The sequence below is a fragment of the Mus musculus genome, chromosome 11 (genome assembly GCF_000001635.26).
Source record: "Mus musculus strain C57BL/6J chromosome 11, GRCm38.p6 C57BL/6J".
NCBI lineage: Eukaryota > Metazoa > Chordata > Mammalia > Rodentia > Muridae > Mus > Mus musculus.
In genome coordinates, this window is record NC_000077.6 from 80,487,123 (window position 1) to 80,511,854 (window position 24,732).

Genomic DNA, 24,732 nt, shown 5'->3' on the forward strand with positions numbered 1-24,732 from the left:
AATTAGGACATCTTGGGAAAGAAAGGATGCCATGCCTCCACATGCCTCCCTCTTCTTTCTTCTGAGATGAGATCTCACTGTATATAGATCAGGCTGACCTTGAACCTGTGCCTCAGCTTCCTGTCCTAGATTCCTGGGTCGGGTACTATAAGCCCAGGAGGCTGCCTTTGATTCATTTGGGACCTCTAAATTCAAGTCTAGGGCTACAGGCCTGGATTCCGGTCCTTGGGCTTGGGCAAGCCCCTGTGGGATGTCTCTTACAGCCATAAAGTATACGTGAGAATCTAGTCTTCACCTACTCTGTGGTGAGGGCAGGTTAAGAGTTATTTCAGTATTTACCTCAAGGCCCTGAGTCCCAGAAATACAGAAAATAAGTGGATGGTTGGAGACAGGGTCTTTTCCATCCTCTGGAGACGAATGTACAGAGTCATTTAGAAAGACATGAGCTCTGTGGAATGTGGGCACTATCCAGAGGGAGGGTCACTTCTTTAGTCAAGTGCTGAGACCCTCCACGAGAGATGGTTCAGGAGAGCCGCTTTGCAGACTTGGCGCATGCTCTCTGCACATGTTCACAGAGCGAGCGCCATCAGGCTCATAAGCCACCTGGCTGCCTCTGTTCTGAACGGCCCCCAGCCTGATGAGGTAGAGCCTGGGCATCCTCAGCTTCTGTTTCAACCTGACAGGGTTGGAGCCCTCATGTCATAAGCATGGATGTGCTTTGCCTATTTGGCCTACAGGCTGATGGAGGGTGAGGGGTCTCAGAGGACCTGCACACTGCCAGGAGGTTTAGGGGTGCTCCCGTACACATGGGCAATTCTAGCCAGGTCATTGGTTCTGGGCTTGCTGGGTCAGCGTGCTATCACAGGCTTCAGTCCCTCACACTGCGGATGGCTCCTCCTGGCATGTGGTTACTCTTGCCTCATAATGAGGGGGGCGTTGTGCTCAACCCACCCGCCGTGCTTCTCCTAGGCCCGAATCACCCACTCAAGAAACTCATTCCAGAGGCAAAGTAGCCAGATGGCTTGTGGAATGGGAGAGTCTCAGGAGGCAGGCAGTCCTCAGGAAAAAGAGTGCTTGGTGTTGTCACCGTGAGAAATGGGATGTCTGTCCCCAGGCGCCTGGTGGGTGATTTTTTTTTTTTTTTTTTGCCTCCCTTGGCCCAGCCCTGAATGAACCGGTGCCCAGCCATCTTTGGGAAGTTGCCGTAGGGTTTAGGAAGAAGAGGGGACTGCTGGAGCAGAGGAGCAGCTGTGGAGGTCACTGCTTGCCACCCACACCCTGCACAAAGGCAGAAAGCATGCATGGCTCTAGCGTCACAGTTCCCCAGCGTCCTAAACAATCACGACGTGGCTGGCCCAGCAACTCCACCCCCAGGTGTTCAGACCAGACCTTTGAATGTCAGTATCCATGGCAGAAGTATTGACAGAAGGCAGAGGCAGCCTCCTTGCCCATCAGTGGTTGTATGGATCAGCAAAGTGTGGTCTATCTATTCACTGGGATAGTACTGTCCAATCGACTTGTTGGAAAAGCAGTAAAGTATCAATACAGGGTAATAAACTTTGAAAGGAGCCAGCTCCAATAGGCCACATACTGTAAATGACAGGAAATACACCCACTAGACACATCAACAGGGACAGAGTAGCTGTTGTGAGGGGTGTCAGGGAGGGGAGGGACTTAGCTCTCCTTTGGAGTGGCAGAAGTGTTCTAGAGGCGATAGAGGCTGTGGCTGTACAGCACTGGCCACCGCAGGTGTGATGCTTGGTGTGGAGTGTTTCTACAGTAGGACGTAGAGGACAAAAAGGAGAAAACAGGGAAGTCCTTTCCTTTATTTTGTTCTGTTTGTTTAGTTTGAGAAGGGTTTCTCTATGTCTGTCTCCCTGGCCGTGTGCTACCACCCCCCAGCTTTAGGGGACGTTCTTATTTTAAGTTCAGCCACAATGACTGAAGTACAGTAAGACTGAACATGTTGGCTCACACAGTGAGATTCTGTCTCAAAACAACAACAAACCAGCAAGAGGCTTCGTGGGGCCTGGGCCTGGGGCAGTCCTAGCAGGCACAGGAGATTGGGTGCGGTGGGGCAGAGAGCAGGGACCCAATTCTGTCCTGAGCCACAGCACACACTGGGGTCTTTATAGAGTCAGAGTTAACAGAGAACAGAGATGGAGACAGGGTGTCTCCCTCTGATGGTGTGCCAAGCCAAGTGACAGCTGCTGAGGGAGGCTGGCTGTGGGGGGAGGGGCCTTTACTCCCCAGATTCTGTTACGGATTTAGTGGCTCAGCAAATTGTGGTATTTGGGGACTTTCATCTCTGTCATCTGTTCTCAGCCATCACTGCAGGCAAATGGCTTCTTTCCTTCCTCACCTAGACTCCCCTCTTCCGGTGGATGCAGTCGCAGTGCTAGCCGGGCACCCAGAGACACTGCATACAGGGGACAACCACATGTCCAGGAGCTGAATCAGCCTGAAACAATGTCCCTCAGGCCCCCGGTCATCTGGGAAATGCAGTCTCTAGACTGAAGCCAAGCCAAGAAAGTGACCCAGGAGGTTGCAGGCAGCCTGGGCTGGCTGGCATAGAATTGAGGTGCAGAACTGGGACTGTGTGTGGGAGGGTCAGAAGCAGCCGGTGAAGCTAGTGAGTACTCTCTGCTGTCTGGTCACAGGATATGGGCTGGAGAGAGATGAGAGGTACCTCTCGTGCTGGGCATCGACCCCCAGAGCCACACCCCACGGGATGCCACTCGCCCTAGCTCACACGGAGGGCTGCACGCCTGTAGCTCTTTTCTGTGAGTTCTGCTTCAGGATGCTGAGCCTCAGAGGGCAGCTCTTTCAAAACCCTGCTGGGGAAACGCTGCTTCTGTTTTGGTCAGGGTTGCATCACAGCTGCTTCTGAAGTGAGCTGAGGAGTCTGGCTCCTGTGTAAGCTGGAGACCGTGGTGCTGCACTTCCTGTCTGGGTAGCTGGTAAGGGACAGGGCAAAACCATACAGCAGTCACGAAAGCCTAGGGCCTCGGTCATGGCTAGGACCTGCCTCCACCCTAGCCTCAGCTGCTTTGGTGTACAGGCAGGGAGGCTCACTCCACCCGCTCTGTGCCCTTCTTTCTCCTTAAATGCTTCCACCATCTTCCCTGCCTAATTGACTGTCCCCACTGAGCACGCGCTGTCCAGAGCAGCAGCGCCCAACCTTCCTGATACTTCTGCCCCGATACACAGCGCCTCATGTTGTGGTGACCCCTGACCAGAAAATTATTTTCATTGCTACTCCATAACTGTAATTCTGCTACTGCTGAGAACTGCAATGTGAATATTCTTGGAGATAGGGATTTGCCAAAGGGGTGGTGAGCTACAGGTTGAGAACCTCTAGAAAGCGCATGCCAGTGAACCAGCCCTTGCATCCTATGCTGGGCATGGACCACACAGAAGAGGCCTGGTCATGTTGGCTGAGTGAATGTCCCCAAGGAGGTGGCATCTGGGCTGAGTCTCAAGGATGAACGGGACTCTCGCAAGAGCCTCCCCGGCTTTATTTTCTCCTTCTTAATTATTGCTGCATGTTCACTAGATTTTGTATTTACCACAGAGAGGTAGCACCCACCTATGTGGTTTTAATGACAGATAATGATGTAATCAGTGTCCCCATTCAAGCATGAGGTTCTAGCACATTCTTAACCACTTCTAAGAGATCCCTCAATACTCCACAGGCGACCGACCGAGTCTTCACGTGAGGAATGGAGAACGCACACTCTTGGCCTCAACCCTTGTCAAACCTGTCAAGAGTCCAGTCCCCTCACACAAGCGACAGGTGGGCGTCAGCTCAGCTTGCTCCACCTCCACTGCCTACGCAGAGCAGAGCCGGTTCTCCAGACAGCTCTGTCTCAGCCTCTCCTGGTGACCACTGTGGCCTGACAGGTTTCTGTCTTCTCTGCCCCACACCCTGCTTGCTTCACACACATTCCGCACGTGCACATCACAGCCTCTGTGCTCTGAGCAGAGTCTGGAACAGACACTCAGAGGCCTGCCCCTCCCTGCTGTCGCTCACTCTCCCTTGCTCTCAAGCCGGGTCACAGGCCCTGGGGTATCCACACAGACTGGACTGTGGAGCTCTGCTGTGCTTCCCCTAGAATGGGACAGGCCCGGCAAGCCTACCTCCTGCGTGTGGCTCAGTGCTTTGGGGCGCTACAGAGAGCGCGGGAGCCACAGTGCGATGGTAAAGGAGCAAAAAGACAGCCTCTGGGTGGCATGGCTAGGGGAGGGGACCTGCAGCAAGAGTGGAAGCCAGGCTGGGGGTCGGGGGGACCCAAAGTGTAGGCACCTGGGTCTAGAGGGACCGGGGCAGCAGAGCAACAGAACAGGGAAACAGGCCACACAGTTCAGGGGAGTGTGGCTATTCTCAGTCATAGTGAACATGCCTAACCGTCTCAAGACGGAGCTGAGAGACTGGGAACTTTGATCCCCAGCAATGAAACAAGACAACGTTGAGCTGAGATCCTGGGTGCCGAGAACATGGAAGATAGCAAGGTATCCCAGGGAACTTTTTGAGGAGATGGGAAGAAGGAGAGTGGACCTCTGGCTTCCTTCACAGGAGCACAGGTGAGAAGAAGACAGAGTGAAGCAAGAGGCTATGTTTGAAGGAGTGTGGGAGGGCTACACGGATGTGTGCAGGGAGAAAAGGGAAGGGCGAGATACTATTATAATATTATAATTATAACCTTGAAAATAAAACAAACATATTATCTATAAATTAAAACATATATATGTATTATACTTTAAAACAGGACCAACAAAGTGGTTCTGTAGGTGAAGGCGCTGCCCAGCCTGGACAAGCCGAGTTCAGTCCCCAGCACCCGATGGTGGAGGAGAGAGCGGACTTCTTTAACATGCACACATATGTGAAAACATGCAAACAAGTTCACTGTAAAAATACACAAACACACAGAACAGTCACAGATAATCTTGAATATACAGATGTGATAAACTATATAAATAGATAAATTATTCAAGTAGGTAAATGGCTTAAAGAGGTCTCTCAGGTGGACCTAAAAATGCAACCATAAGCTCCTCAGAGAGACCTATAAATCACAACAGTTGGGGTGGAGGAAGCACTCAGTGGTTAGAGCCCTGGCTGGTCTTCTACAAGACCCAGGTGTGGTTCCCAGCACTCACAGGGCAGCCCACAACTCTCTGTACCACCAGACCCAGAGGATCCGTGATTTCTTCTGATAGACATCAGAAACACACATGATGCACATACATATAATATTGGTAAAAAGAAATCTATAATTTAAAAATGTAATCAAGTCAAATAATGATGCTAGGGATTGTACCAAATTAACACAATGTCTTAACCCTAAACACGTGTTTAGAGATAAGCACTCTACCCCAAGCCAAAAGTGGCACCTTGACCGAAGACACACAGCTTGCTCTGTCTCTCCATCATGGAGGAGATGGTGAGAAGGCCACCCTTGCCAGAGCCCACCGTGCTGACTGAGCTGGACATCACGGAAGCCGTGAGAACACACACTTCCACAGAAGTAAGAGTGGTTCCTTGCTCAGCCCACCCCACAGAGAGCAGCACAGCACACTGGAGTAGTGTGAACATTGGTTCTTGACAGCTTCATGACAAGAGGCACATTCCACTTCAGAAACGAGGCCTGGTGTCACAACAGAGGCAGGACTCAAACCTAGTGACCCAGGCAGGAGTCTTAACCTCTGAATACGATGTCGCTATCATCTGTGCCTGAGCAGGGAGCACTGGGTACTGTCTATGCTTTATCAAAAGTGCCCGCTATAGTGTCTGACACAGATTAGGGGCACACCAGCATCTGTGGAGTGATTTTTTTTAATGACATGATTAAGAGAGCAGCTGCAGCTAACTGAACAATGAGATAGTAAGCAGAAGATGAAGCCAGCACCTATGCAACTTTCAGGTGGGGTTGTTGATTGGGAAGATGGTGGTGGGAGAGCATCAGATCCAGGTGTGGACCCAGAAGTGGCCAGGGGAAGTATGTGTGCACTTCTGGCAGCTTGCTCTATAGAAGGGGATGTTTATATGTTGTGTGATTAAGAGGCACTAGGAACACTCGCTATTCAAGGGGTGCCTTTTGAGCTTTGAAGGACCCTTCTGTAAAGTATAGCTACTTTCCCTGTAAACCTTAATGCCCAGAAATGCCTGATTCTAAAGGAGATTCTAAGGGAGATAAAAGTATCTGGGAGGATGGAGAATGTGTGAGTGGGCAGATCTCCCTAGCAGCAAGGCTGAGTAAGGATCTCACAGATGCCGGCAAGTACCCAACCCCTGGTCACTGCATGCAGCAAGACTCATGGGGGTTGGAACACGACATCTATGAATATGCCGTTCTTACATTCCGAGGGTTGATGGAGATGAGTGGACCCTGGTTCTCTCTAAACTTATCAGTGTATGCTACAGAGTGTTGTGAATACTTCCAATGGTCACTAGGCTGGCTGCTGGCTAGGTTCTTGGCAGCATGTTAGGGGTCTTGGGGTAGGGGTTCAAAGTCATCCATTTATTAAGGGCTTATCCCGAAGTAGGTGAAAGAAAGATGAAATTTCAAGACCTGTAAGTCATATAAAGTACTCAGAAATTGCTGGTTGTTTGTGAGCCTAGAGGTTGCCTGGGGCTGAGAAAAAAGAAAAACAAACCCGGGTATGCCCCGTAGTTAAAACATTCCTGGGAACATCTTGACCAGAAAGATAAAGAGGAATGTGAGGACATAACAGGGCTATCTAAACTGAGTCAACAACTCACAGAACTCTGACACCCTGCACGTACATGTAATTTTTCTGCTGATGTTTGAATAAGCCAATAGTGTGTCGCTATGCTGAATTCCACACCCCTAAGCCCCTTACCCCATAAAAACCCCTAGCTTCCGAGCCTCGTGGCCGACATCCGTTATCTCCTGTGTGGGATGCATGTGATTCCGGAGCTCTGTCATTAAACTGCCTCATGTGATTACAGCAAGATGGATTCTCGTGTTTCTTTGGGTGCTCTCTCACTCCCGAGACTAGAGTGGGGGTCCCCGAAAGGGGGTCTTACAGTAGGCACCACATTAAACACTGCACATGCGTCATCTCATTTAATCCCTTCCAATGCTGTCATGAAGGCCTGCCATTACCTTCCCTTTATGATGGAGGAAGTTGCAGGAGTTCATATCAAGTAACTTCTCAAAGCTGAGAAATGGCATGCGCAGAACATCTGCTCTCCAGAGACCACCACCCTTCTCAGAGCATGGCCCAGGCCTTGGTGAGTCACAGGGAAAGCACTTGTATCTGAGGCTGGGGTTGAACCCTGACCTGCAGCCATGACCCTCTTCCTTTCTCTGCTGGGTGTTGCTCCTTCCAGACCACCTGGCCAGAAGACAAATCTTCCGGGTTGGTGCCAGGCTGTCAGAAGGGTGTGCTCCCGGTGTGTGGAGAGCTGTGTGCAGCTTCTGATTTCCCAGGGTGCCTTTCCTCGCTTTTCAGTGCTGGGACTAGAGCCAGGCCCTCACATGCAGGCAAGCCCTCTCCACTGAGCCCCACATTCAGCCCCTCAGGACACATTTTGTCTGCCCACGTGGAGTGCCTGGGAAGAGCACTGATCTGTATATATTCCTGGGTGCTCTTTCTGTCAACTAAAAGGTAAAGGTTCCTGCTCTGTGTGTCCCCCAGGAGCCCTGCTCTGCCCCAGCAAGGTGGATGAAGACGTGTCCTAGAGGCTGCATTCACTCTGGGGTGGCTCTGGTTTGTCAGAGCTATAGGTGTGGGAATGTCCCATTTTAACTTTATAGTATATTACTGTCTCAAGGCTCGCTACTGTGTCTCCCCAAATGGCCAACTGAATGCTGAGTATTAGGGATAATGCAATCTTTCAAAGCCAAACTGTCATAGCTTCCTCTCAGTTACAAATACCACCACCACCACCCAGAAGCAACAAACCAACAAAGCAAGCCTTTGCTACGAGAGAAAAGGAACAACGGCCTAGCGGGCCACAGCTCGGTGCACAGGTCTGCACGGCTCCACGGCTGCCTGGCTACAGCTCGTTCTTTCTTAAGAAGGTCGGGGCCATGGGCAGCAGCTTTTCCTTTCTAACATTAGATCTCTTTATGCTTGTGCTGGGATGTCCTGTGGGATTCCTTTTGTATCTGAGAGATTTTTTTTTCCATCTTTGCTCTACTGAGGGTTTTTTTTTTTTAAACATCTTTGCTGTTTCCTGCTTACATTTCTGTTTCTCCTTTCTCCACACTTGTGCACATAGCACCTCCACAGTTAGCACCATTTGGGCACAGCGGTGTCTATTTTCTGTTCACATCCTTAATGAAGGTGCTAAACAACACTGGATGGAACCTGACCAGCACCCACGATCTCCTCTGGACTGACATCTCAGTGGCCTGTCAGGAATACTGCTACATGTGAGCTTATTCAAGCTCAAGCTGCTCAAAACCATGTGTTATGTCCACCATCGGTCAGAGTCTAAGTCTGTTGAGTTCCAGTCTCTGCCACCTGAGAATATTTAAAACAGTCCACACACAAATACAGGTCAGAGATATTAAAAGACACTTGCCAAGAGAACAAACAGATAGGACTTTTGACTAGGCCCAGGTTAAAGATGGCACTTTTGAACAAGGTTGGGAACTAAGAACAAGATAAGTTTGCTAGGAACTCAGGGGTTCCTGGCAGTCCTGCTCAGTTTCTCCTTTGTGAGATAGGCTCTCACTTTACATCCCAGGCTGACCTCAACCTCTGGATTCAGACTCCCAGGCACTGGTGCAGTATGGCCTCGCCAAGCTGCTCTACACAGTGAGGAGAGAGTTCTTTCTTCTTCGGAAGCTTACAATCTGGGGAGGGAGGCAAATAGGCAAGAGAGAATTCTCATGGAGGGTGTGACCCCACCACAGCAGTCTAGGACATGTGCTAAGGACCCTGAGGCTTTATAGGCAGATACATCTTCCCAGTAACTCAGCCTTTGGTGAGGGGGAGAAACCAGGGCCTGTTCTGTACCAGACTCCCTATGGGCACGGATCAAGATGCAGCTACGGAAGTGGGTGCCACACACACTGAGCCTGGTGTGCCAGGGCTGATGGTGAGTCACCCACTAGTCACTAATAATATCCCTCAAGTTCCAACTCCCCTTCTCCCCTTGGCTTTGGCTGGACCTCCTCTGCCTCAGGAGGGGATGAGGATTTAGATGGACGGTGAGTCCAGGCCCATGCGCGTTCGGGAGGTTGTGGTAGAGATGCATCCAGCCAGGCTGAGACAGCTGAGAGGCGAGACGTCCAGGTGGAATCCGGGCAGTGAGAATCCTCAAGTGAGGACCTCGCGCAGAGAAGACTTTTCCCTTCCGGTGCTCACCACTGTCTGAGTTCTTGGCTGTCATGTCCTTCCCTGGCTTCCATCCCCTTTCAAAGAAAGCTCTATGGGAGAAGGAGACCTTGTGCCAAAAGGCTGCCTGGCATACAGTTAGTTCTCAACAGCATCACCAATCCAGGGGATTGACAGAGACAAGATAAATAATGTGAAAAGTAGGTGAATGGGGCACTTGGAGGGAGACAGGCAAGTTAGGAAACAAGTTGGGAGACAGGGCCAAGGTCACTGAAAGGGCAAGACATCAACAGAGAGACACCCAAAAGGGAGGGCGTGGCAGCTGACAGGATCTAAAGTTAGTCATGGCTCCAGATGCAGATCTTCAGTTTGGGTGGTGATGAGGGAGCTGGAGAGAAAGAAGCCTTGGTTGTGAAAGTGCTGAGGACAGCTCTGGAAAACCCACAGGGTTTCCCTCTGCATCATACAGACCCAGGAGGACACAGAACCCACACCTTTCTCCCTTACAGGAAGAGGTGTGACTCAGGCAACTGCATCTCATGGAGGGACTGCCTCCCTGTGTTTTAAGTAATTCCTTAGAAAGACAGCATAAGATATTATAGTGGCCTGTGCTGTGTATGAAAGGCAGGGCCAGGTGTGGTGTTGGCATACCTGAAATCCTAACTACCGCCCAGGATGTGGCACAGGAGGATCAGGACTTTAAAGTTATCCTTAGATACACAGTAAGTTCAAAGCCAGCCAAGGCTACATGAAACCATGTCCCAAGAAAACAGCTTGGTTGAGAGAGAGAGAGAGAGAGAGAGAGAGAGAGAGAGAGAGAGAGAGAGAGAAGAGAGAGAGAGAGAGAGAGAAACTGCAGGCAGGGCCTGTGCTCCAAGTCACCTGGTGGTCCTTTTCAAACTCTTACAAATTTCACTCAGTTTAGATGTGTGTATGTGTCTGTGCACACGCTCATGCACGCATATGCACGTGCATGTGAACGAGTACAAAGGCTGGTGTTACAAGCAGCTGTCAGGTCCCTGAGGAGTGTGCTGGGAAGTGAACACAGGTCTCTGCAAGGCCCTGCTCTTAACCACCGAGCTGCCTCTGTAGCCTATGATTTTCGCTATTGTTCATCTGCAATTTTTTGTTGCTATTTTGGTTTTTGTTGTTGAGACAGGGTCTCAGTATGTAGCACACTGGCTGGAACTTGTTACATAGATTAGGCAGGCATAGGACTCACAGATATCAGCCTGCCTTTGTCTCCTGAGTGCTGGAACTAAAGGTGTGTGCCACCACCATGTGCTCAGCATTTATCTGAAAGTGTCTGAGCATGCAAAACACTGCTTCTGAAAGTGACGGGATAGTTACGAAGGAGAGAGAGGAAGCGAAGGTGGTATAGTGCCTGCTTTGCAAGTTGTCCAAAGTGGTTGTGGAGCTGGAGGGTTTGGAGGCTGTCCGTTGACAACCAGCTAGTTAGGATTTATTGAAAGACAGTTTGAGTGCTATTTAAGGGCTGCCACTGTGTCTGTATACAGCCTGGAAGATGTCTGGTATACTAACTTCTAGAACTTTAGTTAAAATATACCAAAGTCCAGCAGGAGGTGAGACAGGGTTTTCCTGGTTCTAGGTATTTCTGAGTTGAAAGAGAACATGTGGAGTCTGAGCCTAAATCACTTAGTCCAGGTCTGACCTTCCAGCTCACCTGCTCTGGGGAGTCCACTAAGGCTACAGACACATCTCTTTCACACAGGACTTGGTGAAAGTTAAAGGGGAAAGTAGCTGCCAGTGGGCGGCTAACACAGTGCAGCATGGACACGTGTCCCGTTTCTGGCTGCTATTGTGGCATGGTGTTTTAGCAGGGTTGCAGTCAGGGATGGAATGATGGCCAAACATTCCCAGGCTGGAGTGCTTGCTGAGCAAGGCCCGACAGGGTTCCGTGCCCAGCAGAAAGCTGAGGCTGCCCCTGCGGTGCCATCCTGTCGCAGGCCTCTTCCTGACCACCTCTGGCCCGAGAACCAACTTGTCATATGCTATTTTGGTAGGGAAGTGTGTGGGTTCCATAAGAGGCTTGTACCTTGTTCTTGGGGATTTTAAAATCCCATATAAGCTGACAAAGAATGGTACTTTCTTCTCAGCATTAGCAATCTGGTACTTTTTGTAAAATTTCCACTTCATTGTCACTACACTCTGATGCCCACCTAGGCAAGCATAACCCATGGGTACCTCATTAGAGAGCAAGTAACTGGGGATTTCTGTCCTAAGGGGGAGTTCAAGGAGGTTAAAAAAGAACAGCTCATAAAGCAACCCCAGGACGCTGAGAAGAAAGGGAACAGCTGCCCACTCTCTGCCACATGCTTGGGAATGGAGAAGGGTTGCACTCAGTCTTGTCAGCTAAACATGTGCCTGGTCTTACTGTGGTCGGGGAGCCTCTGCCTCGGGAGCGCCATTCATGGGAAATACCCCCTCCTCCAGCACACACTTCCATGCTGCTATGAAGAGGCTAGGCAGGCCTCCTGTCACTGTGCTCTGCATGCCGCCTGGCAGCTCTGCCTTTTCTGCTCTGCATCTGCTATTTTGAGCAAGTACAAAATGCATCAATCTTCAGATTCTGACCTAATGGCTCTGCTACAGAATGAGGACACAGTGATGGCGGCAGGCGGAGACGAGCAGTATTCCAACGGAGGACACATTCTATGCAGTCTCGCTTCCTTTTTCCTGGGATGGGGCATCTATTTCTGGCACAATAATGGGGGGTGGGGCAGGGACTGAGGTCCAGTCCTTCTTACTCAGGAATCCCACATCATAGAAGCCACTGGCCATGCTGCTGAGGCTGAGGGTGGACACATCACCGGTCCTCAGGGCTCAAGTCCATCTGACCACTCTCATATGTGGGTGTGTTCTTTTTTCTATTTTTAAGTTCCCAGAAATGGCTGTTTAGATATAGGCTGGAACTTGCTGCTGGAATGTGGGTTTCCTCAAGCCACATGTGTGCTTTTCCTGTGTGCCATGAAGGATTCTCATTTTCTCAATGATCACTAACTTGATTTAAGGACCCAAGAGAAGCTTAGCTTTCACTTGCCCTGGCCCCCTCCCCGAGAGAGATTTTAATGTGGAGTGTCCTCATGTGGCTTCTTACTCAATTTGGTTTGACCTTGAGTGCAGATAGACTTCTAGCAGAAGGCCAATTGCAGCTGCTGCCTAGGTGGGCAGTTCCCTGCTGTGTGTGGTTATGGCTTTAGTCTAAGTCAGGTCTTATTTACTGCCTGCAGGGTCATCAGGAGAGAGGGCTGAACAGTCAGCCACTGCGTTTGTTACATCTCTTGGTTTGGAAGTGGGTTAGTCACATTTCTCTCTGGCTGGCTGGCTGGCATGCGTGGTTGGGGCCATTTCCACCAACCCCTGCATTCCTACTCATTTATCTCATATCTCAGTTAAAAAACAATACGACCAATGAGAGCGAGTGGGTGTGCCAGTGATTCTATTGGAAAGTGAATAATTCAATAATGATGCTGCACCAGTGCTTTCTAGAGAGCTAACACATAGCCTCAAGTGACTCAGCCATCTTTGAGGGGACTTGGAATTACTGGCCCAACTTCATTAGCATGAAAACAATCAAACCAAAGACTCTCTTCCTCTGGGGCTAGATGTTAGACACTCCGAGTAATATTTAGGTCACTGCTGCTGGGGCAAGTCTGGAAAATGGTGCGTGTCCTGATTAGACAGTCGCATGTCTGTGTTAAATGGCTGTCACAGGAGGGGACCTAGAGGCTTTGAAGGAGGAGAGGCTCGGTGAGCAGTCCTGGGAGGGTATGAAGTGCCCCAGATTATCTTCTTGCTCAACCCTAAGTACACTAGCCTCAACCCTACAACTGAAATCAAGGCTCTGATCTGCTACTACACTCCCACTTCTGGGAGAGACTACACAGCAGCACTCTCTACCTTGACTACACTTGACTACACCTTAGATGCTGAAACGCAGCAAAGAAATAGTGGTCCTGAAAGTGCTCGGGCCCTTCCCCCAAAGTCTGCTTTGCTCTGGGTGGTGGGTGAAACCTGCAGGGTTCTCCATGTCATCACTGCCCTGGGAGCGATGGGAGAGGAGCTAGTCTGGCTTCGCCTCCGATTAATGCCCTAGTTACCAGCCTGAGAAACAGCTCAGCAAATAGCAAGGTACCTGTGCCCATCTCCTCTTGTCTGCTGGGGGACACAGTCCAAGATCCTCTGGTTGTCTGAAATCATGGAAAGGCATTTTCCTACACATACATACTTATAACCAAATTTGATTTATACATATGTCACAGTAAGAGATTAACGACGGGGGCTGGAGAGATGGCTCAGTGGTTAAGAGCACCGGCTGCTCTTCCAGAGGTCCTGAGTTCAATTCCCAGCACGCACAGTCTGAAACTCCTCCAATATCTGACAGCCTCACATAGACATACAAGAGATTAACAATACTTGCCAACAGAATATTGTAATAAAAATTGTTTAGAACTTATAGAAGGGAGGGAAGATGGCTCAGAACATAAAAATCTTGCTGTAACGTCTCCAATATCTGACAACATGAGATGAGGTTCAAATCTCCAGATCCCACATAAAAATCTATGTGATCATGTGTGTCTGTAACCTTAGGGCTGGGGAGGGGGGCAGGGACAGGACTGATGGGCTTGTTGCCAGGTTCATAAGAGACTGTACAGGATACACCAGACAGTGATGGGGTGGGACGCTCACGTCCAACACTCTCCTCTGCATCCTCACGGGCATCCATGCACACGTGTTCATGTGTGTGCACGTACCCTGCCTTCCACATACACAAAGAAAAAGAAAGAGAAGCACTGTCGGAGAACCTTGAAAAGTCAAAACCAAAAGTCCTGGGCTGGAGGGACGGCTCAGGGGTAAGATGCTGCCGAGCTGAGGATCTGAGTGTGATCCTGGGACTCACAGAGTGGAAGAAGAGAACCAAGTCTACAAGTTGTCCCCTGCTCCTTACCTGTACACTGTGGACCATACTCCCCCATCAAACACATACATAAGTGTAATTTAAAAAATGTAAAACAACAATGATATAGATGGATTATTTCTGGACCTTTTTATTTAATTAAAACTTTTTTTTTGAGGTAAGTCTCCTGCAATCTAGGCTGGCCTCCAATGTCTACTCTCCCTACTCTGTCTCAAATAATGTGATGGGCACTTGGAATGAAGGGTGTAGGCTAGCTTTATACACTTTTCCTTTACGAAGTGGTTATTTAAAATGTTTTAGTGCAAGCCCGGCGTGGTGGCGCGTGCCTTTAATCCCAGCACTTGGGAAGCAGAGGCAGGCAGATTTCTGAGTTCGAGGCCAGCCTGATCTACAGAGTGAGTTCCAGGACAGCCAGGACTATACAGAGAAACCCTGTCTCAAAAAAATCAAACAACAACAACAACAACAACACCCCAAAACCCAAAACTTAAAAAAAAAAAACAAATAATCCAAAATCCAAGCCAGCCAACCAACCAAACAAACAAAACAACACCCCACCCACCCCCCCGAATTTTTGAGAGGAGGAAGAAGAAAATCTTCCCCTGTCCAGGAAGACATTTAGATGACAGCTTCAGGAGATGGGGCTACATGGGAGAGGAAACAGACTGGATTTGCATATTTACACAAGATGTTTTGAGTGTCCCTGTCCACACACAGGCCACAGCCTAGAGCTCTCTCTCATAGGTTCTGAATGCGTAGCCTGTTTCAGGGGGACTCTGTGTGCTGTCTAGAAGTCACATTTACCCAAATTACTTGGGATATGTGAGTCTTTAGGGTATAATAAATAAAATTATGCTAAAAAAACAAACAAGAGGAGGGGGAGGAAGAAGAGGAGGAGGAAGAAGCAGCAGCTAGGTGTGGTGGCACATTTGTAATTCCAGCATCTGCGAGGTAGGGACAGGAGAATTAGCAGTTCAAGTTCACCATCTTTACAGAGCTAGTTCTAGGCCAACCTAGAACTCCCATAACAAAACAAGAAGAAAAAAAGCAAGAATATTAAATACACAGGTATAATGTCCACAAGCACCAGTGTGTCTGTGTCTGTGTGAGATGACTGTGAAGCTAGAACGCCCACCTTCAGGCTTTATGTTTATTTCTGATACATAAATGGTAGGAGATTGTGGGCTGTTACAAAAGATACTAGACATTGATTCAGGGCCATGCAGGAACAGCTCAGGGGTTCTGGCTGCTAAGTCAGCTTCACCTTGAGCAATCAGGTATAACTTCCCAAGCATGCCAGAGGGCCTCCCAAAACTCAGTAGTAAAACAAATGCCTTGAGCTGGATGTGGTGGCACACGCCCTTAATCCCAGCGCTGGGAGGCAGAGGCAGGCAGATCTCTGAGTTCGAGGCTACCCCAGTCTATGAGAGTTCCAGGTCAGCCAGGGCTACACAGAGAAACCCTGTCAAAAACCACAAAGCAAAAACCTAGGGCCATCGAGGCAGCTCATATAGCCGAGGTACTTGCCACCACCCGAGAACCCAAATACTGGGAGGGCAGAACCAACCCCACAAATTGTCTCTGACTTCTACACCCACTTGTGGGATGTATACATGTACGTGTGTGACCACACACATGAACAAATTCATGCAATAATAAAGAATAACTAGAACAATATGTGAGGGAAACATCAAAAGCAACACCATCACCCAAATGCCCAGGGCTGGGGATATGGGTCATTGCCAGACAGCTTGCCTACACATAGGGACCCTAGTTCTGATCCCTAGCCCTGCATCAACCCGGCCTGGGAGGCACTGTTGTAATCCCAGCATTTAGGAGGTTCAGGCAGAAAGGTCAGGACTTTAGTTAGAGTGTCCTGGAGGTCAGGCTGAGTGAGACTGTAGCACAGAACAAACCAACGAAGACCAAACAACAAACAAATGCCTATTCGTGTGTTGGATAACTTTATGATTGGGTTTGTGGAGATACAAACTCTCCTGTTTTAGATGTTGCTGGCCTGGAATTCCCATGCTCAGGAGACTCTCCTGTCTTAGCCTCCTGGGTAAATCAGAATAGTACATAAAAGCAACGTATTGAAACTCAGTGTTGCCCAGGCCAAAGTGAAGAAGAGTTGGAGGCTGGGCCATCTCTGTGTCCCCCTTCTAAGCGGATGGCAAAGCTAGCGCACTCTCTTGAAACAATTCCTCCTTTTCAACCAGGAGGTCGCACTCCAGAGGCCCTGGAAGTTCTGAGCTGGGTTGCAGTTCCACTTTATAGAGCTCTCAGAGACCAGATGCATCTATCTACAAGCCAGGGATAGGATGGAGCCACTGCCAGGGGCCCCAGGGCCTGCAAAAGCCCACCTATTCACAGATACCACCTCTCTTGGCTACCTCTCACTAAGTAAAAGATCCGAATGCAATCTCTCTGGATCTCTCATGGGCAGCTGTGACCACTTTGAGCCCAGGCAGGGGATAGGCAGGTGCCTGGTCCATCCCTTCAGGCCAGCGAAGCCATGGCCAATGAACCAGACATAGGCCAGCGATGAGTGATTGGTGAGGGCGAGTATTCCTGCTGGGCTCTAACCCTCACTTCTCGAAAGGCTGGTCTCAAGTGAGGCATGAGGTCCCCAAGCTTGAACTGGCAGTGGGGCTTTCTCCGTCCCTGGCTCCCACAAGCTTTGCGGTTGGCCCTGGCCTGGGTGCTGCAGGTGCAGAGCTTAGTAGAGGCCACAAAGGGAAGGGGGCAGGGAATGGATGGCAAGGGAGCCTGATGGAGACAAAGGGAATCTGCGCCTGCCTCCGAGGAGGGTGGGCTGCAGGGAGGTGGCGCAGCCAAGGCTGCTTGCTGCTTTTAGCTCTGCCACTCTGTGGTTGCCATGGTAACACAGGCCTGGTGCTTCCATTTGACATTAAAATGCTGCTGCCGGCTGAGAGAGCGGGTGCTATAGCTGTGGGTGGGAAATGTGCGCACACACACACACACACACACACACTCTCTCACACAGAAGGACAGAGTGGCTTACTTGAGACTCTATGCATCATTTATAGTGTTCCTCTTAGCCTGTCTGCCCTCCTTCCCATGGCTGCTTTGTCTTTCTTGAGGTGATGATTTGGGGTGTGGATCGTCTGCTTGCATACTAATGAGCTCACTGAGTGCCCAAAGGGAAGGGGTTTACAGCTTTGGGTAAGATAAGGGCATATGATTAGTGTAAGAGAAAAGCCTTAAGCAACAGGAAACAAAGAAACAAACAAATGAGCCAGACAACTGTTAGGCAGAAAGAGTTTAAAAGGTAAGCAGCCCCTCCAGACAGCTGTGAGGCTGTGAGGAAACCCTGAAGGCTGGAGGCCCTGGGGGACTGTCCTGCTGCACGGACTTCACAGGACAGCTCTGCTCACACTCCTCCTCCAGAAAAAGAAAATCAATGTGTATCCTTTTTTGTCTTCCTTCCGGACCTAGTGCTATTATCTCTCTAACTATTCCAGCACCAACAGGAAAGGCTTGTCAATCTCTTGGGCTGGCACAGCTGGCACAGCTGAGCTCACTCGGTTCTTCTCTAACTGCTCGGCTGTGGTGGGACTTGCCTTGCACTGATGAGGGTGACCAGCCCTGCAACTTACAGGTGGAGGCCACGGAAGTCACCAAGGTAGGCTTCCCAGTGCAATGAGGCCCACAAACACCCTGGTGGCATGAGTGACTTGCTATGAAGTCACAGTGTTGGGGACATGACTGGGGAGTCTCTTTTGAAACCTCAGCACTGTGGGGCAATGAGTCTGCCTTTCCACACAGGCACTGTCCCCCTTATGACACATCTGGATCTGCAGCATCATGCTTTGTCAGATGACAAAGAGGCACTCTGATGAATAACAGGTGTGTGAGACACTGCTGTGGTTCCCAGTGTCAGAGGGCAGGGACTGTCTGAAGTGCTACTTTGCAAACCACACTAGTGATCTATTTAGACCGAAGCTCTGTCCATTTCAACAGCCCTATGTGTTTCATGGCTGCCCAGGGTTGCGCATCCTTCTCGCCAAGCCTTCCCTCAGCTGTGGAGGAGAACTACAAATGACACATGTCAACCTCTGTGGGTCCTGGATTCCAGAGCTTAGTCTTTCCATCCCCACAGGAAGGACAGAGCTCATCTTCCTGGCCGCTGGGGTGGGGATGTGAGGATGGCTTGGAATGACAGCAGGAGGAGATGAAAGTGACCTGGAAGGACTGAGAGCCACCACAGCTCCTCTCAGTGGGCTTCCTTAAGGACTGAATCTCAGCTTAGAAGCTTAGGATCCTAGAACAAAACTGTGAGTTCAACTTTGGGCAAGGACACATGCAACGCATCGTGGCTAGAAGGCTATTTATTTCCTCTAGACACGTCCATCCCCTGGGGACAGATGGCCTGTGCCTCCCTTGCTGCCTACTGCAATATTCTTGCATCCTGATGGTGAGGAAAGCCTTTGCAAACCATGACAACCAGCCTACTCCTTAGAAACACACCTAAAATAGGGATGAGGCCCAGCCATGACACTGATCCTGCAGTCTAACCACATGCCAGGATAGGGGAGTGCTATTCTTCCAGTGCTGACCTGTGTGGGACAAAGGCCCACAAAGGCCAACATGATTGTGAAAAATGGAGAGAAGCCAGAGGAAGTGAAGAGCGCTCTGAGCCAGGTGTGATCGTGCACATCCGTCATTCCACTAACAAGGCTGAAAACTTCAAGGCCAGCCTGTGCTATACTGAGAGGTCTTGTCTTTAAGAGAATTTCAATTTCTCATACAAATCCCTCCCATGGCATTGGATTAGGAAACAGTTCAATACAAATATCAGTGAAGTTCATAACTTTACCCAGGCATGGGCCACGCTGACTTGCCTATAGTTACTTCTGGGTCTATATAATCCTTCCTAGTCAATCTAGGTTATATCCATCTAGGTTCCTCTCACATGCTTAAAATACCCCAGTATGATAAAATTCATACTCCCCTGAGGATTCAAATACTTTATGTTCTGTGATTACATAATAGCTCACTAAAAACAACAACACTACAAACTCTACATGGATTATCACCGCATCCACTGTCCCTATGCCTGCCCTACTGCTACAATCTAATTTTGGCTCCAATGTTGAGTAGAAACCACCATGTTTGAGTTAGAGGTTTTTGAGCAATGAAAGAACTTTGCTCTAAACTACTGCAGTGTTCTGAAGGCCTTCTTCCCCACTTCTCCCAGATAAAATTACATGTACACAACACACCAAATAAATGAATAAATATGACATATTGTTTAACAACTACTTATGCAACAATTTGATACTGATGTCTCTTTGGAAATGAGTAACCAAAAATCCCCTCCATAGTACAGAGATGCAAAGAAATGAGCTATTAAGAGAGAAAATCAGTTTGTGCTTTTTACTTTATTGTTATTATTTTTTAGTTTGTGTGTATGAGTGTTTGTCTGCATGTAGGTGTGCATACCACAGCAACACCTGGTACCTGTGGAGGCCAGAAGAGGGCATCAGATCCCCTGGACCTGGAGTTACCGATGTTTGTGAGCCACCATGTGGGTGCTGGGCACTGAACCAGACCTTCTTAGATGCTGGATGCTGACTTAATGAGCATTATTACGGTACACGTGGTCAGCACTCTTGACAGATGAGATCTGCTGCCTCCTAAACAGACAGCAGAGTGTTGAGGGAGATGCAGGGCAGAGGGAGGACATGGTGGGAGGAGTAGGGAGAAGGTCAGCATGGCTCGGTGCGGGCGGAGTTTATGAAACTTAAAAGCAGTGTGAGGATGGACAAGGCAGTTGAGAACAGGGCTAGGGAGGTGCCAGAGCCAAAATATATTTCTGGTTTCCTTGTGGAAGAGCCAGATTGCTGTGTGTTCCATGCCCACATCCCAGTGATTGCTGGTCTCCTTACTATCTGAGATGCGCCCTCAGCCACTTAGCAGCACTGTGTGCCCACTGTACATAATGAAAGACCAGGAAGAGCCAGGGAGGAAGGAAAGGAAAAACAGGTACTTAGCACAGGAGGGACCTTGGTTATAATCGAACGGCTTTATTTCAGAGATACTATGCCTTGAGCTGGCTGGAGTGGTGCAAGCCTGCGGTCCCAGTACTAGGGAAATGGAGGCAGGTAGGATGAGGAGTTCAAGGTTAGCCTATGTTACAGAGGAGACCCTGCCAAAATAAACCAGGAAAGGAGAAAAAACTCACCCACCCAACCAAGCCAACAAAATGCCCTCAAACCACATAGGTGGTTAGTGGCAGAGTGACACTTGTATGGCACACCCAAGATTCCCACCCACTCGTTCATCGACTCACCCACTCTCCTACCCACCCAACTCACCCACCCACCCGACTCACCCACTTACCAACCCAACTCACTCATTCAGCCAAACCATCCACTCACCCAAGTTCACTCACTCACCCACGCACCCACCCACGCACCCAACTCACCTACCCACCCTCACCCACTTACCAACCCAACTCACTCACTCACCCACCCACCCATCTGCCCGCCCACTCAATTCACTCATAGGAGAAAGGGAGGCAGCACAGATCAGCACCTCTAATGGGAGTACACGAGAGCCACAGCAAGAGTCCACAGGAAACCCACAGGTCTGTCAGGAGTCACTCCTGTCAGTCTCATGACCAACTAGACCTTCAGGGCCATCCTGTGGGAGGGAAAAATGGCTGGGGGGGCAGTCTTTTCTGGCCCTGGACAAGTCGGGATCAACAGGGCAAATTTCCTAACCTCTGCTTGCCTCTGTCCTGGGCCATGAATGGGAATCTAGGGGAGATCCAAACTGAACGATCCAGGACAGAGTACGCTCAGCACCATGGCTGGAGAGCCACAACAGCCTCACGAGCACACCCTGTGATCGCTGTGCTGATGACCACAGAGCTGCGACAACCAGGGGTCAATTCGTTTTTCTTACAAAAAAGCATCAATGGCTTCATATGCTCAGGAAAGCACATCTATTCTCTCCGATGCTAAATGAGCATATTTATCTGTGTAGTTTCCCACGCTATAACCACCCCCGTTTCTGATTTTGATGGACCGTGTTTCCTTTTGATGTCACCTCAGGGTTTTTTTTTTTTTTTTTTTTTTTTTTTTTTTTTTTTTGCTTTGCTGGTGAGAAAGTCCCAGTTTAGTTTCACAATTAAAAAGAGAGTCACACACACACCTCTGTTGAGTATCCGGGCCCCTGCACACTTGCTGCTCAGGCCACCGGTTCAAGTTTAGGGTACAAACAGGAAACTGTTCATTCCTACTTCGTTACTTCTGTTTCCCGAGGCATCAACACAACTTGGGTTACAGCTGAGATTAGAAACCGGAAGCAGTCAGTAGGCAACAGCCTGGGCTACCAGTTGTGAAGTGGCAGCAGGAGGTTTGATCTACACAGACACATGGACTCTGAAGGCCTTTGATGCCGCCTGGGCCACCGGGTGGGTATTCCTCTGACATCCACTCTGAGGGCCCAGACTGCCACCCGCAATCTCCTTCCCCACACTTCTTTCTAAGGCTTGGTAGCTTGCTGCGAGTTAGCTCTTGGTTATTTTTAGCCCCACTAACTGCTTGAGAGGCAGCTGCAAGGCGGCAGCTGTGGAAGGCAGCTGCCGCGGCTTGATCTCTAGCCGGTATTATCTGACAGCTCTCGGCATGTGAGTTCTAAGATCCCCCTTTCTTTAGGTGAGCTCACAAGCTTTTCTCCTGGGGATGACATCAGATCTGTGTGTCCGATCACCTGCTCTGGTGGGGGACATGTGCAGAATTCCGCTAGAAAGGGAGATTCCAAATGTTTCTGACCCATAAACGCCAGGTGTGACGCAGGGGCCCTCCCACAGGGTTTCTAAGATGAGGGAGCGCCACAGAACTTCTGTCCTGCAAACTCTGATGTCACAAAAGAATGCAGAGAGAATGAGGCAGCTCACTAGCCTGCCTGGAGCCCCCTTCAGAGCCAGCATCAGATGAGACAGGTACCAGGCTGATGTGCGTACGCTATCCAGGAGAACTGGTCCAGATCCCATCTCCTCTGCTCTCTTGCATGGCTTTGCTTCTTGGCACACACACACCTCCTGCCTGCCTTTCTCTGGAGGGTCTTCAGCTACAGCATACAGCTTTTTGCCTTTAGGCTTCTGCATAGACTGTTTCCAATCTAGGTGGCGTTTAGACCTGCTTCTAGGTGTTAATTTGGGAGCTTTTTCTTGCTCCCATGTCAGCCTCACTTGTCCCTTAACCGCATTACTCCGAGGGCTGTATGGAACATTACTTTTAGGCATCTATTTTCTTTATAAATCTAAACCCTTTTAGCTAGCACATAGTGAGGCTCGGCAGATAGCTGACTGATGATGTCTTGGACTCCCCAAGAATTCCTCCCTCCCCCATCTATGCCTTTTTTTTTTTTTTTTTTTTTTTTTTTTTTTTGACATCAAATGTTCTTCACTGGGGACGGAACGCACAGTCTTGTGCACGCTAGGCCAATGCTCGGTAAACTGAGCTACATTTCCAGTCTCCAATTTTCTGTTCTTCAAATTGCCTCTTTTTCAATTGATCTCAATATATTCAAACTGAGTCCTTTGTCAATTCCCTGTCAGAAAAAGGGCTTCAGAGAAGAGATGTATGAAAATGCTGGGCTCGAAGGCACATTTGGGCTAAGGATACACACACAGGTAAACAGAGAAGAGCGGGGCTGGCTAGCTGAGCCTTTGTCGCCAGCCTCTTGAAACTTTCTTTTCTGTGGGTTGAGAAGCCTGAACCCCTGTTCCCAAGGCATTCTTGACAAGGAGTTTGCCCATCAAGACGACTTTCCCATTAACCTTGTGGCGCTGTTCTCAGCTGCCTCTCACAGAGCCCCTCTTAGGGCAGCGAGGCAGTTCACACCTGTGTCTACATTCTCTGGTGCACCTCCTTCTCTACCCAACCTCCACCATGCCAGACACAAGCCAGTGGAAACACTGGCTTCATACACAGCACCATGCTGAAGTCGTTTCCCAGCCCCCACCATTACAGTAAGTGGGGTAAGATACAAGTTTCTGCTTTAAAACGGGCACGTGAACACAGTCTCCATCCAACCAAGGGCTGCAGAAGAGCCCTCGGGTGCTCGACTGTCCGCCCCGGGGTTCCACTTGCTCTTCCTTGTACTGTTCTATCTCCATCCAGTCTCTTAGGTGACCAGATCCACCCCTTCTCGTTCCGGGGAAGCTTCCTATCTTAGGACTTGCTCCTCAGGTTCAAGGATCTAGCCTGCAGCCTCACTTATATAAGCTTGGTGGAAGGCATTTAATATACCCTGGGCCAATCAGAGCCTTTGCCTGGGGTTCATAGATTTTGAGGTAGAAAAGTTCCCCCTGTTTTTTGTTTGGTTTTGTTTTTAGGCTGTTAAACTGGCTGCAAGTGTGCCTAGGTATTCCCTATGCGGAAGCACACTATACACAGAGATGGAAAGTGGAGAAGGAGAGACAGGCAGGAGGGAGGAAGCAAAGGACTTGATGGTTCCCAATTCCTGTTCTAGGGCTTCACAGTCCACAGGCTGTCAGCTCCTTCCAGGCCATTCTGGTGTGAGTTTGTGTTGCGGGTACATGTGAGTGAGTGAGTGTGTGCATGTGAGTGTGTGTGTGTATGTGTTTGAGATAGGGTCGCAAGTAGTCCAGGCTGGTCTCAAATTTACTATATCTCCCACAATAGATGACTTTGTATTCCTGACACTCCTGCCAGGGAGCTGGGTTCCCAGGCTGCACCCCAGCTTCACCCTGAGTTTAAGCCACTTCATCTGGAAGATTCTGCGTTACACATTGAACTTGCTCCGCAGGACCCAAGGGAGTGGAAATAAGAGCGTTGTTGAGAAATGATTCTCTAAGGTGGTTTTTGTTTGTTGTTGTTGTTTTTTAAATAAATGGTGTCAGTCCAGCATTTAAAGACGTCAATCCCTTCTCTATCCTGGCTCAAGGCATTGTCATTGTCAGCCTCATTTGTAAAGTACACACAAATAACCATGTGCGCATATCCTGAGAAGTGTCGAAAAGCATTCATGAATGTGGGACAGGTCATTCAAACACCTGACAAGCATCAACACGGGAAACAGCCGGAGCACACCAGGCAGGGTGCTGACACGGGGAAAGGCACCTGAGACGACATGTCTAGAGTACAGTATTGCTTGCCTACTGAACAGGGACAGCTTGTGCCTCAATATTCCCATCAGAATGACGGAATCACTCTTTTGTTATTTATGTATGCATTTCTTTACTTGTGTATGTATGTGTGCATGCACGGGGATGAGTTTAACTATGAGTCAGAGGTCAGCCTCGAGTGTCATTCCTCAGAGCCTTTCACCTTGTTTTTAAAAAATGTGGTCTCTTCCTGGCCTGCAGCCTGCTGAGCATGCTGACCAGCAATCCCCCAAGGGTCCCAGAGCGAGCCTGTTGCTGGTTCCCCAGCTCTGGGGTTACAGTCACAGTACTTTTTAAAAACATGGGTTCAGCTGGG

At 49.4% G+C, this 24,732-nt stretch overlaps 1 protein-coding gene and 2 long non-coding RNA genes across 6 annotated transcripts in view; 1 reads left to right on the forward strand and 2 right to left on the reverse strand.

The window, feature by feature from the left end:
* The window catches only part of Myo1d (myosin ID), a 297,930-nt gene that overhangs the window by 4,997 nt on the left and 268,201 nt on the right, over nt 1–24,732 (reverse strand). The window lies entirely within an intron of this gene.
* C030013C21Rik (RIKEN cDNA C030013C21 gene) lies at nt 20,288–21,984 on the reverse strand. The gene is made up of 3 exons (NR_126552.1): nt 21,434–21,984; nt 20,813–20,920; nt 20,288–20,423 (listed from the first exon to the last, which is right to left on the reverse strand). It is a non-coding gene; the product is annotated as an RIKEN cDNA C030013C21 gene (long non-coding RNA).
* On the forward strand, nt 22,155–24,159 carry Gm31109. Of its 3 annotated transcripts, none has more exons than XR_003949722.1 (2): nt 22,155–22,239; nt 23,935–24,159. It is a non-coding gene; the product is annotated as a predicted gene, 31109 (long non-coding RNA). The 3 variants fall into 3 exon arrangements; XR_880039.1 differs by having other exon boundaries at nt 22,162–22,226; nt 22,845–24,159; XR_880038.1 differs by having other exon boundaries at nt 22,191–22,239; nt 22,845–24,159.